The sequence below is a fragment of the Acinonyx jubatus genome, chromosome C1, assembly GCF_027475565.1.
Source record: "Acinonyx jubatus isolate Ajub_Pintada_27869175 chromosome C1, VMU_Ajub_asm_v1.0, whole genome shotgun sequence".
Taxonomy (NCBI): domain Eukaryota; kingdom Metazoa; phylum Chordata; class Mammalia; order Carnivora; family Felidae; genus Acinonyx; species Acinonyx jubatus.
Genome location: NC_069381.1, coordinates 50,313,075 through 50,331,102, shown reverse-complemented (window position 1 = coordinate 50,331,102; position 18,028 = coordinate 50,313,075). Strand labels below are relative to the sequence as shown.

At 42.5% G+C, this 18,028-nt stretch overlaps 1 long non-coding RNA gene and 1 pseudogene across 1 annotated transcript in view; one reads left to right on the top strand and one right to left on the bottom strand.

Annotated features, from left to right (window-relative positions):
* On the bottom strand, positions 1–979 carry LOC106974977 (serine/threonine-protein phosphatase 2A catalytic subunit beta isoform-like; annotated as a pseudogene).
* A 7,078-nt stretch (positions 980–8,057) lies between these two features.
* LOC128313880 (uncharacterized) overlaps positions 8,058–18,028 on the top strand; it is a 36,910-nt gene continuing 26,939 nt past the window's right edge. Inside the window, exons 1-2 of the long non-coding RNA XR_008294924.1 lie at positions 8,058–8,367; positions 9,468–9,838. This is a non-coding gene — a long non-coding RNA (uncharacterized LOC128313880). The remainder of the gene's footprint in view (positions 8,368–9,467; positions 9,839–18,028) is intronic.

Here is an 18,028-nt window from a genome sequence, read left to right as displayed (position 1 = left end):
GCTGACAGCAGAGATCGTGAGATCATGACCTGAGTGGAAGTCAGATGCTCAACCAAATGGGCCACTCAGGCGCCCAAGGAAGGAGTATTTTAAAGTGTCATCTAATTCCATGAGAGCAGCCTGGTTCCCACAACGATAATAGTAACTGGGAGCACTAAAAATGGTAACACATTCTAATCATGACACCAATTGTATCCCTCCATTACAAGCTGGTGAGCTCGAGAAGCCAGTGTGAGGCCATTCCCATGGTTAAATGTTTCAGAAAAGTCTTATCCACATGTGTAGCCAGCACCACATGGTGAGATACCCCACCCACCACAATCATCTGGATCTGACCACTACACATCACACATTGGGCCCTCATGTGGAACTTCCTGTAAAGGATCCAAGTCTCTTATATGACCCAGCACATCTAGGGATGGAGAAAGGCCACTGTGGAGGCAGAATATCTGTCCATCTACTAAAGTTGTAAGTAGAAGATAATCAGATAGATCTGTAACATATTTCCAAACATCGGCATTTCTATACTTTCACAGACATTCATTATAAAAGCCATATACTTGGGTAATTTCGCAGCTTTCGTGGTTTCCTCTCAATATTGTAATGTGTTCTGAGTAATACGCCTTTAAGGCCACAAGGAGAGTCACAGTCTCCACTGAATAATAGCCTCTGTCTACACAGTTGCCCATGAACAGACAGTTTGTACCTGGTGATTTTCCACCAGTTCTGAAGAGTTCAGTAAGCTCAAGAAATTGACCGTGCACATCTCCGACACGGTAACAGAACAACAAACCTCTTGCACATTTTATTCTTTTGTTAAAATTTCCTTAGCCTTTTTGCACAGCATCTGTACTTGGTTCTGTTAAGCTGTTTACACACATGCAGCTCTTTGGTGAATGCCTAGCTGTCCATGGCTGCCTGAACCCCTTCCCCCCTGTTTCCTTCCCCCTACCCGCCCCCCCAACCCTGAGTGCCCCATCGCTGCCACCAGCTCCTGGGGAGGTGGGGGGGGGGTGGTGAGGAAGGAGTCTCAGAGCATTTACCCCACCCAAGGCCAGCTGGGGGGAGGGGTGCTAGCCCACCCAGACCTGCCCTGTTGCTTCTGTGTCCACCTCCTGGGAGGGAGTGAGTGAAGGGTGTGGGGAGGTCAGGATGACTTTGGCCCAGGTCTTTCACTGACCACCAGGTGTCTTCCCACTGCCCCCTCACCCCCACCCCCACCAGCCTCTACCCATAGGCTCCTCTTTTTTTAAGTTCTTTTTAAAGGCTTCATTCTCTGGCCAACACAAATATGAAAAGATGCTCAACATCACTCATCATCAGGGAAATGCAAGTCAAAACTATGATGAGATATCACCTCACACCTATCAGAATGGCTAAAATCAACAACACAAGAAATAAGTATCGGTGAGGATGCAGAGAAAAAGGAACCCTCCTGCACTCTTGGTGGGAATGCAAACTGGTGCAGCCACTGTAGGAAACAGCATGGAGGCTCCTCAAAACATTAAAAATAGTTGATCCAGTAATTGCACTACTGGGCATTTACTGAAGAAATACAAGAACACTAATTCAAAGGGATACATGCAACCCTATGTTTACTGTAGCATTATCTACAATAGTCAAATTATGAAAGCAGCCCAAGTGCCCATCAATTGATGAATGGATAAAGATGTGGTGAATATATACATAATAGAATATTACTGAGCCATAAAAAAGAATGAAATCTTGCTATTTGCAATAACATGGATGGAGCTAGAGAGTAAAATGCTAAGCAAAGTCAGTGAGAGAAAGACAAATGCCATATGAGTTTACTCATCTGTGGAATTTAAGAAATAAAACAGATGAAGAAAGGAAGGATAAGAGAGACACAAGCTAAGAAAGACACTCCTAACCCTGGAGAATAAACTGATGGTTACCAGAAGGGAGGGGGGGATGGGGATGGGTCAAATAGGTGAAGGAGATTAAGGAGGGCACTTGTGGAGATGAGCACTGGATAATGTATAGAATTGTCAAGTCACTATAGTGCACACCTGAAACTAATATAACACTGTCAACCACACTGGAATTAAAATTAAAAACTTTAAAAAAAAAAAAAAAGGTTGCATCCTCAATGCTTTTCCCCTTTCTCCTCAGAATCCTCAGGACTCCTATGATTACTTTCATCCAAATCATTTCCACTCCTAACACCTTTTCCTGACCCACCTGGCTTTGGGTAATGACTATGCTGGAGTGCCTGACACCCTATGCTATTGACTGTGTCCAACATCCTGGTCCAGGCACCTGCCTGAATTCCTTCTGATCTCAGGGCATGCAACTCTAAACAAGGGCTCCCCACTGCCTACAGAATTTCTCTAAACTCTAGCCCTGGATTCAAGATCCGGTTTGGTCTGGCTTCCAAACAGCCATCACTACCCTGCTTGACATACCCTCTAGCTCGACACCACCTCTATGCTTTTCTGGCCTCTGAGAACTTGCTTACAATGTTTTGTCTGCTATTACCCAAGAAATCTTTTCGTGCCCAATTTCTGCACGTTCAGATCTCACCCAGGGTTCTCATTTAGTCCTTTAGGTTTGAAGTAGCAAAACACACTGAAGTAAGTAAATCCCAAAAGGCCATCTCCAGTGGGTGTGATATCCTGGAGGTCAATACATGGCACGTATCACTACCTCGGAGGAAAATCCCATTATACAGTAACTGCTGGTAACAGAAAAAAATACATGAAGAGTCACCTATTCCAAGAAGACAGAAAAACAATAAAATAAACCCAAAGACAGTAAAATAAGGATAGCAGTAAAATTAAAATCAGAAATCAATGATTACAAAAACAAAAAATGAGTTTATAAATCAAAAAGCTGAATCGCTGAACATACGGGTGTGCTAGCTAGCTTTACAGAAGAAATAGGGAAAAGAACACAAAAACACAAAATTAGGATAAAGGGAAACTTGTTAGCGAAAATACAGATAAGTAGGAGACATTATATACCACTATAACTTAATACATTTGAAAGTCTGAACGAAATTGATGATCTTTCATGAAACTACATATTTCCAAAACTGGGTTGGAAACACATGGAAACCTTAAACAATAACACGTAGAAATAAACACAATTCTCCTCCAATCAGCCCCAGATCATTTCACATGTGAACCTTTCAAATACTGAATTAACAGATTTTTTGATGCTGTTTAAACTATTCAAGAGCACAGAGAAGTAAAGGAAATACCTTAACTCATTTTACAAAACTGACAAATGACTGATCTGAGAACCTAATAAAGACAAAACTGCAGACAATTTTACTTGTAAAGTGAGTTGAAAAAGTTTAAGAATATACACACACAAACCACATATAAATTGTATATATCAAATCAAGCCAGCCGTACATTAAATAACACACCAAGACCAAGTAAAGTTCATTTCAGGAATCAAGGAATCAAGGATGGTCTCATATTAAGAAATTTAGTAATATAAATTAATCTTAAGTAAGTCAGAGACTTTACTATCAAAAATGCATTCACTGGGGTGCCTGAGTGGCTCAGTCGGTTAAGCATCTGACTTCGGCTCAGGTCATGATCTCACGGTCCGTGAGTTCGAGCCCCGCGTCAGGCTCTGTGCTGACAGCTCAGAGCCTGGAGTCCGTTTCAGATACTGTGTCTCCCTCTCTCTCTGCCCCTCCCCTGTTCATGCTCTGTCTCTGTCTCAAAAATAAATAAACGTTAAAAAAAAACTAAAAAAAAATGCATTCATTAAGATTTGTACATCTATTCCTCCTTATAAGCTTTTTTTTTTTTTTTTTCAACGTTTATTTATTTTTGGGACAGAGAGAGACAGAGCATGAACGGGGGAGGGGCAGAGAGAGAGGGAGACACAGAATCGGAAACAGGCTCCAGGCTCTGAGCCGTCAGCCCAGAGCCTGACGCGGGGCTCGAACTCACGGACCGCGAGATCCTGACCTGGCTGAAGTCGGACGCTTAACCGACCGCGCCACCCAGGCGCCCTTAAGCTTCTTAATAAAATGAAAATAGAGGTTCTCGGCTGGCTCTGTCAGCAGAGCATGTGACTCTCGATCTCGGGGTTGTGGGTTGCAGCCCCACATTGGCTGTAGAGATTACTTACAAATAAAATCTTTAGGAGAACCTGGATGGCTCAGTCGGTTGAGCGTCCAACTTTGGCTCAGGTCATGATCTCGCGGTCTGTGAGTTCGAGGCCTGTGTCAGGCTCTGTGCTGACAGCTCAGAGCCTGGAACCTGCTTCGGATTCTGTGTCTCCCTCTCTCTCTGCCCCTCCCCCGCTCATGCTCTGTTTCTGTCAAAAATAAAATAACATTAAAAAAAATTATTATAAAAAAAATAAAATCTTTAAGGGGTGCCTGGGTGGCCGAGTGTCTGACTCTTGATTTCAGCCAAGATTGAGATCCCCAGGTTGTGAGATAGAGTCCTGTGTCAGGCTCTGCACTGAACGTGGAGACTACTTGAGACTCATATTCTCTCTCTCTCTCTCTCTCTCTCTCTCTCTCTCTCTCTCTCTCTCCGCGCCCCCCCCCCGTCTCTCTCCTAAATAATAAACAAAATCTTTCCGAAAAAAAAAAAAAAAAGAAAATGAAAGGTATTCCTTTATCTTAGTGAAAGTATTTCTCAAAACCAAAGCCAGGATGTGTTTAAAATGCTAAAACACCAGAAACATTTCTGATCAAGTCAGATTCAACAGAGGGCCTAATACTAACAGTGTTATTGAATATTATTCTAGAAGCTCCTGCCAATAGAAAAGGACTGAATTAAAATGTGTAATTAATAGAAAGGAGGTTGCAAAATTGTCATTATTTACAAAGCATATGATTGCACATCAAAAAAACAAAAACAAAAACAAAACACCAGCTTAAGCCTACTAGAAAAATAAAAGTGAGCAAAGAGATTATTTTAAAAATTAACAAAGTGGCACCTGGGTAGTTCAGTTGGTTGGGTGCCTAACTCTTGATTTCAGCTCAGGTTATGATGAGCCCTGCATCAGGCTCCTTGCTAATAGCATGGAGCCTGCTTGGGATCCTCTCCCTCCATCTTCCCCTCCCTTGCTCGTGCTCTCTTTCTCTCAAAATAAATAAACTTAAAAAAAAAAAAAAAAGAACCTGAGCAGAGGCATCCAAATGGAGTTGCCCCAAATGGAGACCTCCACAAAGTCATGTAACGACAAAGTTCTTGAATAAGTAGGATATATGTGAAGAACTCCAATGCCATTAAGTACAATTTACATACTTAAATGGGAGAACTCCCTCCTAAAGTAAAGCTACTAGAAAAATCTAAAAGAGATGTTAAAATAAATACACTTCAGATATTTGAAGGAAGAAAGAATAGCAGAATTAACCATAAATAGGACTCGGGTGATTCTCTTACCAGCCATGACTTAAGCCATTAAGGTTTCCAGCCTCACCTGCTCTGCCAGAATCTGTTCTCTGACTGCCTCCTCTGGCACACGAAGGGAACAACAGGCTGCAGTGACTACTTGAAGCCAATCTGATTTTTGTTTCTACACCTGGCTCCATGAGATGGCCTCAAGGCTAGGAAGGAGAGAAAGGCAGCGACACAGGGAAGCCGCGGGAGAAGATGATCACATGGGGGTAGGGACAAGTCACTGCCCAAGAAAAGTAAGCACTTCCCCAAACACCTTTTAAGACACTTAAAATTTTTCCATGTGGAATATAAAGAAATCAGGCGGGGAGTGTAGGTAAGAGTGTGGACACTTCATTTTCAGGACCCACTGTTTTTTAAGGGCTTGTCTAGGAAACAGATCACTTATAAGACCCCTCTTGGCTGGGAGGCTTTTGGTGAGCCAATGGACTATTACCTGCTATCTCAGCCATGTGCCACCTTGGGACCAATCCTTACCTAAGTCAGCATTTAAAAAGCTACAGCCGGGGTGCCTGGATGGTGGCTCAGTTGGTGTAGCATCTGACTTCGGCTCAGGTCATGATCTTGTAGTTTGTGGGTTCAGGCCCATTTTGGGATCTGTGCTGACAGCTCAGAGCCTGGAGCCTGCTTCAGATTCTGTGTCTCCCTCTCTCAAGAATAAACAAACATTAAAAAAATAAAAATAATTAAAAAAAAAAAAAAAGGCTACAGCCAAGGGGCACCTGGCTGGGTCAGTCAGTAGAGAATGTGACTCTTGATCTGTGGGGGTTGTGAGTTCTGGCCCCACATTGGAGGTAAAAGTTACTTTAGAAAAAAAAAAAAAGAAAAAAGCTCCAGTCAAGCACCCTGCTGTCTACAAGGGACCATCAGTCTTCCAGGTTTCGCCAATGTGGTCTTTCAATTGCCTGTCTCCAGGCTGGGGCTGAAGAGAGCTTCCTGGAGGAGGTGATACTAACTGCTAAGTGGAAGGAATTTCCAGGTGACAATGGGGAGGAGGGCTTTGAAGTTCCCAGGAGCAGCCTATGGACAAGGCAAAGGAAGAGTGCAATGTGTTCTTAGAGCTGCCAGTCCAGAGAGGCTGGATGGGGAAGTGTAATGAGAGAAGACAGAAACCAGTGACAATCTCTTTAAAATCTTTGTTGCCTCAATTTAATTTTTTAAACCTTTATTTATTATTGAGAGACAGAGAAACAGAGCATGAGCAGGGGAGGGGCAGAGAGAGGAGGAGACACAGAATCCGAAGCAGGTTCCAGGCTCTGAGCTGTTAGCACAGAGCCCGACGAACTCACAAACCGTGAGATCATGACCCGACGCTCAACTGACTGAGCCACCCAGGAGCCCCTACCTTGATTTAATTTTTAAACTTGTTTTCACTGTCTTTTGAGCACAGTTTTTTAAATTAAAAATTTCCTAATTAGAATATAAACTCTTGAATGGCAGAGAGTTTGACATATATCTCTCCTCCCAGCAGAGTCCTATCTTCATCTGGAGAGACCTACTGCCAGATGACAATGCTCAAATCCAGAATCCCTGGAAGCATCAACAGGCAATGATGATTAAAACCCCTAAAGACCCATAAGCTTTCTGCCCCTGGTGCACCTAGGCTCTGCTTGGAACACAGATTCTTCTGTTCCTAAACCCCTTAGCAGAGGTGGGAGGGGCTCTGGTGCTGGAGGGGCAGGACCACACCCTCCTTACTCTGGGTGAGCAAGGATCTTGCTTTTGAGCCTCACTTCTTTCTTTCTTTAATTGTTCTTTATTGTTGTTGGAGTCTTTTCTTAAAGTTTATTTTATTCTGAAAGAGAGAGAGAGAAAGAAAGAAATGTGAGCAGGGGAGGAGCAGAGAGGAGGCTCCACCCTGTCAGCCCAAAGCCCAACAAGGGGCTCAAAACTACAAACTGTGAGATTATGACCTGAGCCGAAATCAAGAGTCAGATGGTCAACTGACTCAGCCACCCAGGTGCCCTGAGACTCACTACTTGCATCAAGTTGTTGCTATGTTAACTTTTTAAAAGTTTGCTTGAAAAGTTAATAATTTTTCAAGTAATGGATCGGGGGGAGGGGGTCCGCATGTTCTCAGGAACAATTTAATTTCATGGTTTAATTTGGAGCCAATAAGAAAAAAAAAGCCTAATATAAGCATCTTCTAGGTTTCTGCCTCAGTATGAGAGCTGCTTCTGTCTTGGCATGCTGGGGGAAGGCAGGCTCCCCAGTGGGTTTGAAGAGAAATACCATGTGAGAATCAGGTCTCCTAAAGACAGGCAGAATTCTAGAGAGCCTGTTCTGGAGTGGGTAGGACAACGGTAATCATGCTGTGAACAACTATTAAATTCCAAAAGAACAACTTTGTAGATATGGCTATATTAATGTTTTTCATTTCACTGGCTTTGCAGCTTTGTAATTCAGATATAAGTCTGTCTCCATTTCCTACTTGTAGAAGAGCTGTAAACCCAAGGATTTTAATGTGCACAAAGCCCGGTATAAGTAATTAGATAACAGAAACTTTTGTAACAGAATTCTTTTTCTTTAGAAGTCAGGCAAATCTGTGAGGCCTTTGGCCTTCAAGGAGGGATGGTGCTGCTGCTGGGACCTCGTGCAATCTGTCAGTTTCAGGGCCTGAGTGGGGACAGTGTGTCCCCATATACCGCTGAGGCGGTAGGCTTCCAACAGTTATCTCCAGGACAGGCTATTACAAATGTTACTGCTAAAGACATTTTGGTTAGCCCTCCCACTGTTCTATGCAATAGGGAGACTCGATAACTTTGCCTCTCTGATTTGCAAATCCAGCTTTTGTTTGGAGATCATGTTAGAATGGAAGAAAAAAGATGGCTGCTGATCTCATTAACTGCAGATGGGACAGGGCAGTTTTTTCCAGATGAACTGTACTCAGAAGATTCATACTTTTCAGGAAATCATGCACCCATTGAAAAAGAAGACTAAAATCATGAAAGCAGGCAAGAAATTTCAGGTAAGTGATTCAGGTCGCTATCTTTATAGTACCCACATGAATGTTCAAAGTATAACAGGTTCTCTGGAGTAGATAAGAGTGCTGTTTATTGAGTAATCTCTACAGTCATTGTGGGACTCCAACTTATGACCCTGAGATCAAGAGTCACATGCTCTTCTGACTGAGCCAGCCAGGGGCCCCTGGGGATTCCTGCTTATTTAGATGTTGGTCTATTTATAGTTTTGATGAAAACTGGAGATCATCTAGGCTTGCTTGAAACTTCAACTTTGTGGGGTGCCTGGGTGGCTCAGTCGGTTAAGTGGCCGACTTTGGCTCAGGTCATGATCTCGCGGTCCATGAGTTCGAGCCCCGCGTCAGGCTCTGTGCTGACAGCTCAGAGCCTGGAGCCTGTTTCAGATTCTTTGTCTCCCTCTCTCTCTGACCCTCCCCTGTTCATGCTCTCTCTCTGTCTCAAAAATCAATAAATGTTAAAAAAAAAAAAAAAAGAAAAAGAAACTTCAACTTTGTGCCTGTAAAGGTTACAGTAGTCTTTTATGTTTCAAATGTATTATCTAGTACTCTTGCTTACTCTACTTTTTTAATTTAATGTTTGTTTATTTTTGAGAGATGGAGACAGAGCGTGAGCAGGCAAGGGGCAGAGAGAGAGGGAGACACAGAATCCGAAGCAGGCTCCAGGCTCCGAGCTGTCAGCACAGAGCCTGACGCGGGTCTCAAATTCACAAACCAAGAGATCATGACCTGAGCGGAAGTCGGAAGCTCAACCAACTGAGCCACCCAGGCGCCTTATTGCTTACTCTACTCTTTAAACCTTACAGTATGCTGTAAGGATTAATGATCTTGTTACCAAACAAGAAAGAAAATTTCACAAGGGTTTTCCACGTCTGAATTGTTATATTATCTCAAAAGTTTAAATAAGATGATCTACCGCCATTGTTCTTCTAACTGTCCAGTATATTACAATTCCACTGGTGTGCTTGGGAGGGTGAATAATTCTTTGGACTTTTTCCTAGAGTTATGGTGTCATCATGATTAAGTGGTGAACAGCAGACGGTGATAAGCTCCAAGTGATAATGTCATTATTTTTTTTGCTATGTCTTTAGCTTTGATGATTAAAAAACGAATTCTGTGTAAAACCAAAAGTGATAAAGAAGAGAAACAGAGAAGAAAAAGTCATGCAGTATCTTAATCAAGACTGGGCAACACTGGAGTAGTAAATCTGTTTAGCAGTTCAAGGTCCCAAGGTTTTTGTATTTCCTTTGAAGAACTTGAGTTGACACAGTGTGTGGCTTTTACATCATGGACCAAAATACTCCTTTACCTTGGGATGGCAGGTGCAGCAAATCTGCATGACCCCTCAAAAAACTTCCCTGAATCTGGAAATCATCAGCTTAAACTACAAAGTTTGGCCTTGGCCTTCAAAGTGAAAACCTTGAAAGAAAGGACTGTAGGAAGAATCCAGCCTGCACAGTTGGTAAGAATGCTCCATAGTGCATCACCTGGATGCATTCTGTTGCTTCTAACTCTGTACTGGTTGAACTCTCTGTCCTTTTCTTTATATTAATCATTTTCTTTTTAAGGAGAGAAAGAGCGTGTGAGTGGGGTAGAGGGGCAGAGGGAGGGAGCGAGAGAGAATCTTAAGTAGGCTCTATACTCAGCATGGAGCCTGATGCAGGACTTGATCCCACAACCCTGAGGTCATAACCTGAGCCAAAATCAAGAGTCATATGCTCAACTGATTAAGCCACCTAGGAGACTCCCCCCCCCCCCCAATTATTTTTGAGACATAATTGACATATAACACTTGTAGAAGTTTAAGGTATACATCATTTTGCCCTTTTTTTTTTTTTAATGTTTATTTTGAGAGAGAGACAGAGCATTAGTGGGGGAAGGGCAGAGAGAGAGGGAGACACAGAATCTGAAGCAGATTCCAGGCTCTGAGCCGTCAGCACAGAGCCAGATGCAGGGCTTGAACTCACGAGCTGTGCAATCATGACCTGAGCTGAAGTCGGACACTCAAGCGACTGAGCTACCCAGACACCCCTATTTTGTCCGCTTAATCTTAAAACTTATACCTTTGTTTCTATTCTTTACCTCTGACTAAAGGTAAAAATAATTTTTCTGTACTTAATTTGTATCTTGTTTAATGATGTCTTCTTCTTCCCCCTAAGTTTTAGCTACCTCCTTCTTTATCCTAGGATCTTCTCCTTTAATTCCATTTTTAAAAAATTCACCACCAAAGTCTCTGAGCATTGTTTTGATCAGGACATTCCCCTAAATGTAACCCTTCAAAAGCTCCCAGGTTTCAGTAAATCAGAATGGCTCACCTCTAACTCTAGAGCAAGAATACAAAGGGAGGCCCACACATCCTACCTGAACATTTAAATTATAAGCCTAGCAAAGTACTACAAATATGCCTTCATAAGGACATAACATGCCACGTTCTAGTTCAGAATTCTCAGGCCTGTCCGAGTTCCATACCAGGTCGTGGGACAGGAGAATCACCTCTGGGCCACTGCCAAATGCCTCCTCCTACCTGCTGTGCATTCTTTGGAGGGTTTGGAGGGTTCTTATTATATACAGGTGGACATCCAGACTCATCCACACCTCTCCCCAAACAACCACACTCCATCAGTCCATGCCCAGCTTTAGGGCCCAAGCATATGCATACTGGCTATCTGTTTTTAGGTTAGGTAGGTAAGAGGTGCCGGAAAACCCTAGTATAGGGCTCCAAGCTGTTTAGCCAGGAAATTGGGGGAGCTTGGCTAGAAGGTAGGGGGAGGGGGAAGGCTTTCTGAGCAGGCTCTTCCCTTAGCTTCTTGGACTCCTTTTGTGGGTTGGGGTGAAGGGAGGGTCCCCACTGCACAGGGATTAGAATTAGAGGGAGTTTAAGGGCAGTGGTGGCCTCAAAATTTGTTTGTAAACACACTAGTTCCTCTCCACACTTCTTCCCTAGAGAACCGTCTTCTCCAGCTCTGCTCTAAACACAAACTAAAATGAAACCCAGAAGAGCAAGGAGACATAAATATAACCCCAAAGTGAAACAGAAAATGAGAGTAAAAGAAGGGAAATTAAACTACATTAAGAATGAGAAAAAGGTAAATATTGGTAAAAGAAATGAAACAAAAAAATTAAAGTTTATTTATTTTGAGAGAGTGCGTGTGCACAAGTGGGTGAAAGGCAGAGAGAGGAAGAGAATCCCAAGCAGACTGACAGCACAGAGCTCCGTGCAGAGCCCAACGCGGGGCTCGATCCCACGAACCGTGAGATCATGACCTGAACCAAAACCAAGAGTAGGTCAAACAACTGAGTAGGCCTCAACCAACTGAGGCACCTAGGCACCCCAAAACAAAAATTTTTAATAAATTTTAGAAATCCTAAAGGAAATATGATGAAGGCTATTTAATGTAAATGAGACAAAGGCTAAAACCAACGGAAGTTAAAAACATGAAACTAGAGGAGATAAAAGATTTAGTGGGTAGAAAGAGGCCCAGTTCTTCAACAATGCAGGGAAATGTGAGAGAACAAGTCCTTAAAGATGTACACTTAAAAAAAAATCACAAGCTACAAGCAGATAAATAGGTATGGAGCCTCATCATAATACCCCGTGACATAATGCAACCAGGTTTGTATTCTCACTAGAATTTTGAAAGTTACATAGGTACCACTTTTTTCCTATTGTAATGTGTTTTCAATTACATCCTTTGTTGGCAGCCAGAGGTGAGCTGGCCCTTGGAGTTGAGACAGCTGAAACCGCGAACACAGTTTTTGAAAGGAATATGGATAATATTTAGCAAAAGCCATAAAATGACCATGCTCTTTGATCCACTCATTCCAGTCCTGCTAGACAGTCCTATGGCAGGAGTCCTATAGGGCTGAAAAAAGGGAATGTTCCAATCTTAAAAACTTCCAATTTTATGCTTATGCTGACTACAGAAGTAAAACCAAAATGTCCAAAGGCAGGAGAAAGATGTAACAAATGATGGTATATTTGTCTGAGGAATCATGCAGCAACTAAAATGATGATTACTAAGACTTTTAATGAAAAGATATCATTTAAGGGACACAAGCAGAAAATAAAAATCATTGTAGTCTAAAATTGCACAAGGTATGCAAATCACCTTTTATTTTAATTTTTACAAAAAGTTCATTTTTTATTTTTGTATGAGAGAGACACAGAGCACAAACAGGGGAGGGGCAGAGAGAAAGAGGGAGACACAGAATCCAAAAGCAGGCTCCAGGCTCCGAGCTGTCAGCACAGAGCCCGATGCCGGGCTTGAACCCACAAACTGCAAGATCATGCCCTGAGCTGAAGTCTGGCATTTAACTGACAGAGCCACCCAGGTGCCCCTACAAATCACTTTTTAAAAAATCATTGCTCTAAGGGCACCTGGAGCATCTGACTCTTGATTTGGCTCAGTCATTTCTTGGCTCAGTCGAAATCATGATCTCGCAGTTTGTGAGGTCAAGCCCCGTATTAGGCTCTGAGCTGACAGTGCAGAGTCTGCTTGGGATTCTCTCTCCCTCCCGTGTTCTCTCTCAAAATAAATAAACTTAAATAAAAACAAACAAACAAACAAAAAAACCCAAAACCAATGTTCTAACAGCTGTGAGGTTTCAGTGATAAATGATGGGTAACTTCCCCTTCCTTCCCTTTCACAAGTAAGATGCAGGTACCCTCAGCTTATCACAGAATCCCAAGACCTCTAAATTGTCACCTTCTGATTCTGCTTCCCAGGCACTGTCCTTAGGCTTAGGAACATTTGTCATCCCTGTCTGGCTTGGAGGCTGCACTGTGCAGCTCAGAGAACTCTAAGGCAACAAATATCAAATTATTCACTTTTAGCAGCTTGAATTTATTCTTCAGACTTGAGTGGGGGATCTGCATGCACTGATCTGACCCTAAAAACCGGCAAAAGGAAAACATCACGTTCCTTATTAACCTTGTGCAAATTTACCAAGAAATTGTAACTTCTCCCCTCTAATTCCAAAACTGGCTGTGGCTGTTATCTATTGCTTCTTGACTTCTTCCACGTCTCATCTTAAGTCTATTTCCTACGATGAACCTTCCAAGACTTCTCAATCCCCTTTCCGCAGGTTCCCAGAAAACACAGTACACTTCCCCTTATATATAACTCGCAATTCTTTCTTTAATGCCTGGCTTTCCCACTGAGACCACAAACTCTACACAGTCAGAGAATGTCTGTTTTAGCATACAGATGTTCAGAATCTTGGTATTGAGTTCTTATCTTCCCTTGTGAGAAGAGATGGTCATCTCAGTCTCTAACAGCCTGGCCTGTGCAGTCTGCCTGGGGGAGATTACCACATACTTCCAAAGAAAAACTAACAATGAGATAGAAAGTCAAAAACGTGGATTTTTTTTAGAAGAGCTTTAGGCTTGAGCCACAAGGAAGCAATAGGAATTCTCTGCGGGAGTCAAGTCCTCTTCAGTGCTGGGTTTTCCAGGCTGTTCTATCTACCTGGAAGCCCTTCTTTTTGTCTTTGCCCATCTAACTTCTAGGACCTTCAGGCTTAGTATGGGTATCACCTCCTTTAAGTCTTTGACTTCCCAGACTATGCAGATTTGCAGGGAGCAATTAGTTTCTGAGAATGGCTGGAAACCATTCAAGGTTTGTTGCAAAGGATTTGTTGATCCACTGGTACCTTCTAACTCTCTTCATATGCTAACCTTACAGAGACAAGGACAGGATGTGGGTAGGGATTTAGTCCCTAGGGTGTTCACACTTCTTTAAAAATCTGGAGGCAATTAGGAACATAAATGGTACAGCCACTATGTAACACAATACCAAACCTCCTGAAAAAATTAAAAATTACCATATGATCCAGCAAGTCCACTTCTGGGTATTTATCCATAAGAACTCAAAGCAGAATCTTAAGAGATATTTATACACTCATGTTCATTACAGCATTATTCACAATAGCCAAGAGGTATGAACAACCCAAATGTCCACAAACAGATGGATAAAGGAAATGCGGTTATATACACACAATGGAATGTCACACAGCCATAAAAAAAAATGAGATCCTATCACATATTACAACATGGATGAATTTCGAGAATATTATACTAAGTAAGCCAGTCATCAAAGGACATATACTGATGATGTCACTCACGAGAGATCTAAAGTAGTCAAAATCAGGAGTGCCCTAGTGGCCTAGTCAGTTAAGTGGCTGACTTCGGCTCAGGTCATCGTCTCACAGTTTGTGAGTTCGAGCCCCGCGTTGGGCCCTGTGCTGACAGCTCAGAGCCTGGAGCCTGCTTCAGATTTTGTGTCTCCCTCTCTCTCTGCCCCTCCCCCACTTGCACTTGGTCTCTAAAAAATAAAAGAAAAAAGAAAAATTTTAAAAAAAAAGTAGTCAAATCATAAAAACAAAGTAGAATGCTGTTGCTGGGGGAAAGGGAAGAGGGAATTAATATACACATAGTTTTAGTTTTGCAAGATAAAGTTCTAGAGATCTGTTGCACAACATGAATGTACTTAACACTAAACTGTACACCTAAAAATGTTTAAGATGGTAAATTTAATGTTATGTGATTGTGACCACAATTAAAAATAAATTAGGGTGTCTGGGTGGCTTAGTTGGTTAGATTGTATTATGTTAAATTAAAGCAGTCAGAGAAAAGACAAATACCATAGGATTTCACTCATATGAGATCATGACCTGAGCCAAAACCAAGAGTCAGAAGCTTAACCAACTGAGCCACCCAGGCACCCCGGGAAGGGAATTCTTAAAATACTTTAAAAGCATGAAACGGAAGGCAAAAACAATTATTAGTTTGATTACATAAAATAGTAAGGATTTCTACTCAAAGAGGATACAACAGCCAAAATTAACAAATGAGTAATGAACTGGGAGAATGTATTTGTACCCTCCAAAAATATGAGGTTACTATCCAGACATACAAAGAGGGTCTTGTAAATCAATTGAAAGAGCCTTGAGTGCCTGGCTGGCTCAGTCTGAGAGCATGTGACTCTTGATCTTGAGATTGTGAGTTCAAGCCCCATGTTGGGTGTAGAGATTACTTAAGGGGAAAAAAGAAGGGGGGGGCAGTCACTGATAAAAGAGCAAAGCTTATGAATCAGCAATAGAGGGTGAAATCTAAATGACTAAAAATATAGGGACAGCTAGCTTTTCAAGTTCAGTAATTAGAGAAATACAGATCTTCAACAATGGGATACTATTTTACATCCATTATGTTGGGAAAAATTAGAAAAGTTGAGTGAGAGGTTACCTGGGTAGCTTAGTCGGTTAAGCATCCAACTCTATTTATTTACTTCTTTCAGAGAGCTAGAGAAAGAGAGCAAGCGAAGAGCACGAGCATGAGTGGGGGAGGTGCAGAGAGGGAAACAGAATATCTGAAGCAGGCTCCAGGCTCTGAGCTGTCAGCAGAGCCCAACTTGGGACTTGAACTCAAACCACGAGATCATGACCTGAGCCAAAGTCAAGACACTTAACTGAGTCATCTAGGTGTCCCCGGTGCCCCAAGCATCCAACTCTTGATTCTGGCTCAGGTCATGAAGTGACAGTTTGTGAGACTGAGCCTGGCATTGGGCTCGAGCTGACAGCGTGGAGTCTGCTTGGGATTCTCTCTCTCTTCTCTGTCCCTCCCCTGCTCACATTCTCTCACTCTCAAGATAAATTTAAAAAACAAGATGTAGAAGTGGGAACTCCAGTCAAATATACAAATAGCCAAAGTACTTATGACAACAGAACTCTGACCAACAACTTCTATAGCAATTAGCCTGGGAAGCCAAACCACCTTTGCAGCAATTGGCCCAGGATGGTCAGACTTGGTCAAGGACTACCAAATTCCCTATGTTGGTTCCCATTTCCAACTTGGAACCAACCAGAGAAGCCATGTATGTTCCCCAAAACCCGGACATAAGATGCCCTGTTTGTAGTTAGCTTCCCATGCCGATAACTTTCAGTAGGAGCATATGGAGCCTTCCCTTTAACAATGTAAAGCTCTTCCACTCCCAGCTGCCTTTGAGTCTGTGAAATACTGGCCATGGAGGCTGACTACTTTATCATAGCTAGGTCTGAATGAACACCACGGGTTTGTTTTCATCCAGGTGGTCTTCACCTATTTTCACAAAATAGAACCATTGTGAAGAGCAACCTGGCAATACTGAGAGGAATTAATCATAAGCTCACTTCAGGAGCCAACAGGTACTCTTTTTGAGGTCCATATGGGGTCAGAGACGAAGATGTTCATAAGCAGCATTGTTGCAGGGTGGGGTGGGGGGTTGGAGCAGCCTGGGTGTCCACCACTAGACAAAGTGATAAAATAGTGTGAATAAATACTGTAAAATTCATTAGAAATCTTGAGTCCTATGTACATACCAATATATACATCTTTTTAAAAATATATAAGATCCGAAGCATAATTCCTTTCACATAAATTAGAAACACCATCACTCACAAAAGGACATACTTTAGAAGAAAAACATCAGTGAACTATAGGACTATTAGTGGGTGGGAACCCTTTCCAGGGAAGGGAACGTAGGAACGAGGGCCAGATAAAAGGGAAAATACAAGAGGTTTTGTAGACTTGATAGAGTAGCAAGGACTAAAGGATATTACCAACGGTGTTTATTTTTTAAATAAAGTTTGAGAGCGCACATGTGCACCAGCACGAGCACAAGGAGGGGAGGGGCAGAGAGGGAAAGACAGAATCCCAAGCAGGCTCCTCACTGTCAATGCAGAGCCCAATGCGGGGCTTTAACTCACAAACCACAAGATGATGACCTGAACGGAGATCAAGAGGCAGACACTTAGCGTAGGACTTTGGCTTATGTCGTGATCCTTGTGGTTCCTGAATTTGAGCCCCACATTGGGCTCACTGCTCTCACCAGAGCCTGCTTTGGATTCTCTGTCCCCCTCTCTGCCCCTCCCCTGCTTTTGCTCTCAAAAAAATTTTAAGTAATCTCTACACCCAACTTGGGGCTCAAACTTACAATTCAGAGATCGAGTTGCATGCTCTACCAACTGAGCCAGCCAGGGGCCCCCTACTGTCTACTCTTGTCTAAAAATTCTTATCCCTCCACACACCAGTGGAAAAAGCAACTTAAATACTATTCCCAAGTGAATCCCACAACAAAGGGGGTTTTGACCTTGTAGGTGTAGGTCAAAGTAAGCATCCAAGTTGGAGAGGATTACCTAACAGGCTTGTCTCTCAATCTGGTCATTAAAAGTATATCAGCATCAGCAGAATTGCTCCTTGACCTATAATTCTCCACCCTCACATGTCTACAGAAACAGGTTATTAGTCTAAAAGAAAGCAGTGCATGGGTGTCAAACGGGGTTCACAAACACTATATAAAGTTTCCTGGGGCTGCCATAACAAACTATAACAAAGTAGGTGGCTTAAAACAAAAACACACAATTCTAGAGACCAGAAGTCTGAAACTAGAGTATTGACAGGATCATGCTCCCTCCAAAGGATCTAGGGAAGAATCCTTCCTTGTGACTTAACCCTAGTTATGCAAGATGTTTTACCACTGGGGGGAGAAGGGTGAAAGGTACATGGGACAGTACTATTTTCTCAACATCCTGTATCATTTCACAAGCAGAGCAAAAAAGTACTTTCAGTTTTACAAAAGTAAAGAAAAACTAGGAGGGGCGCATAGATAGCTCAGTC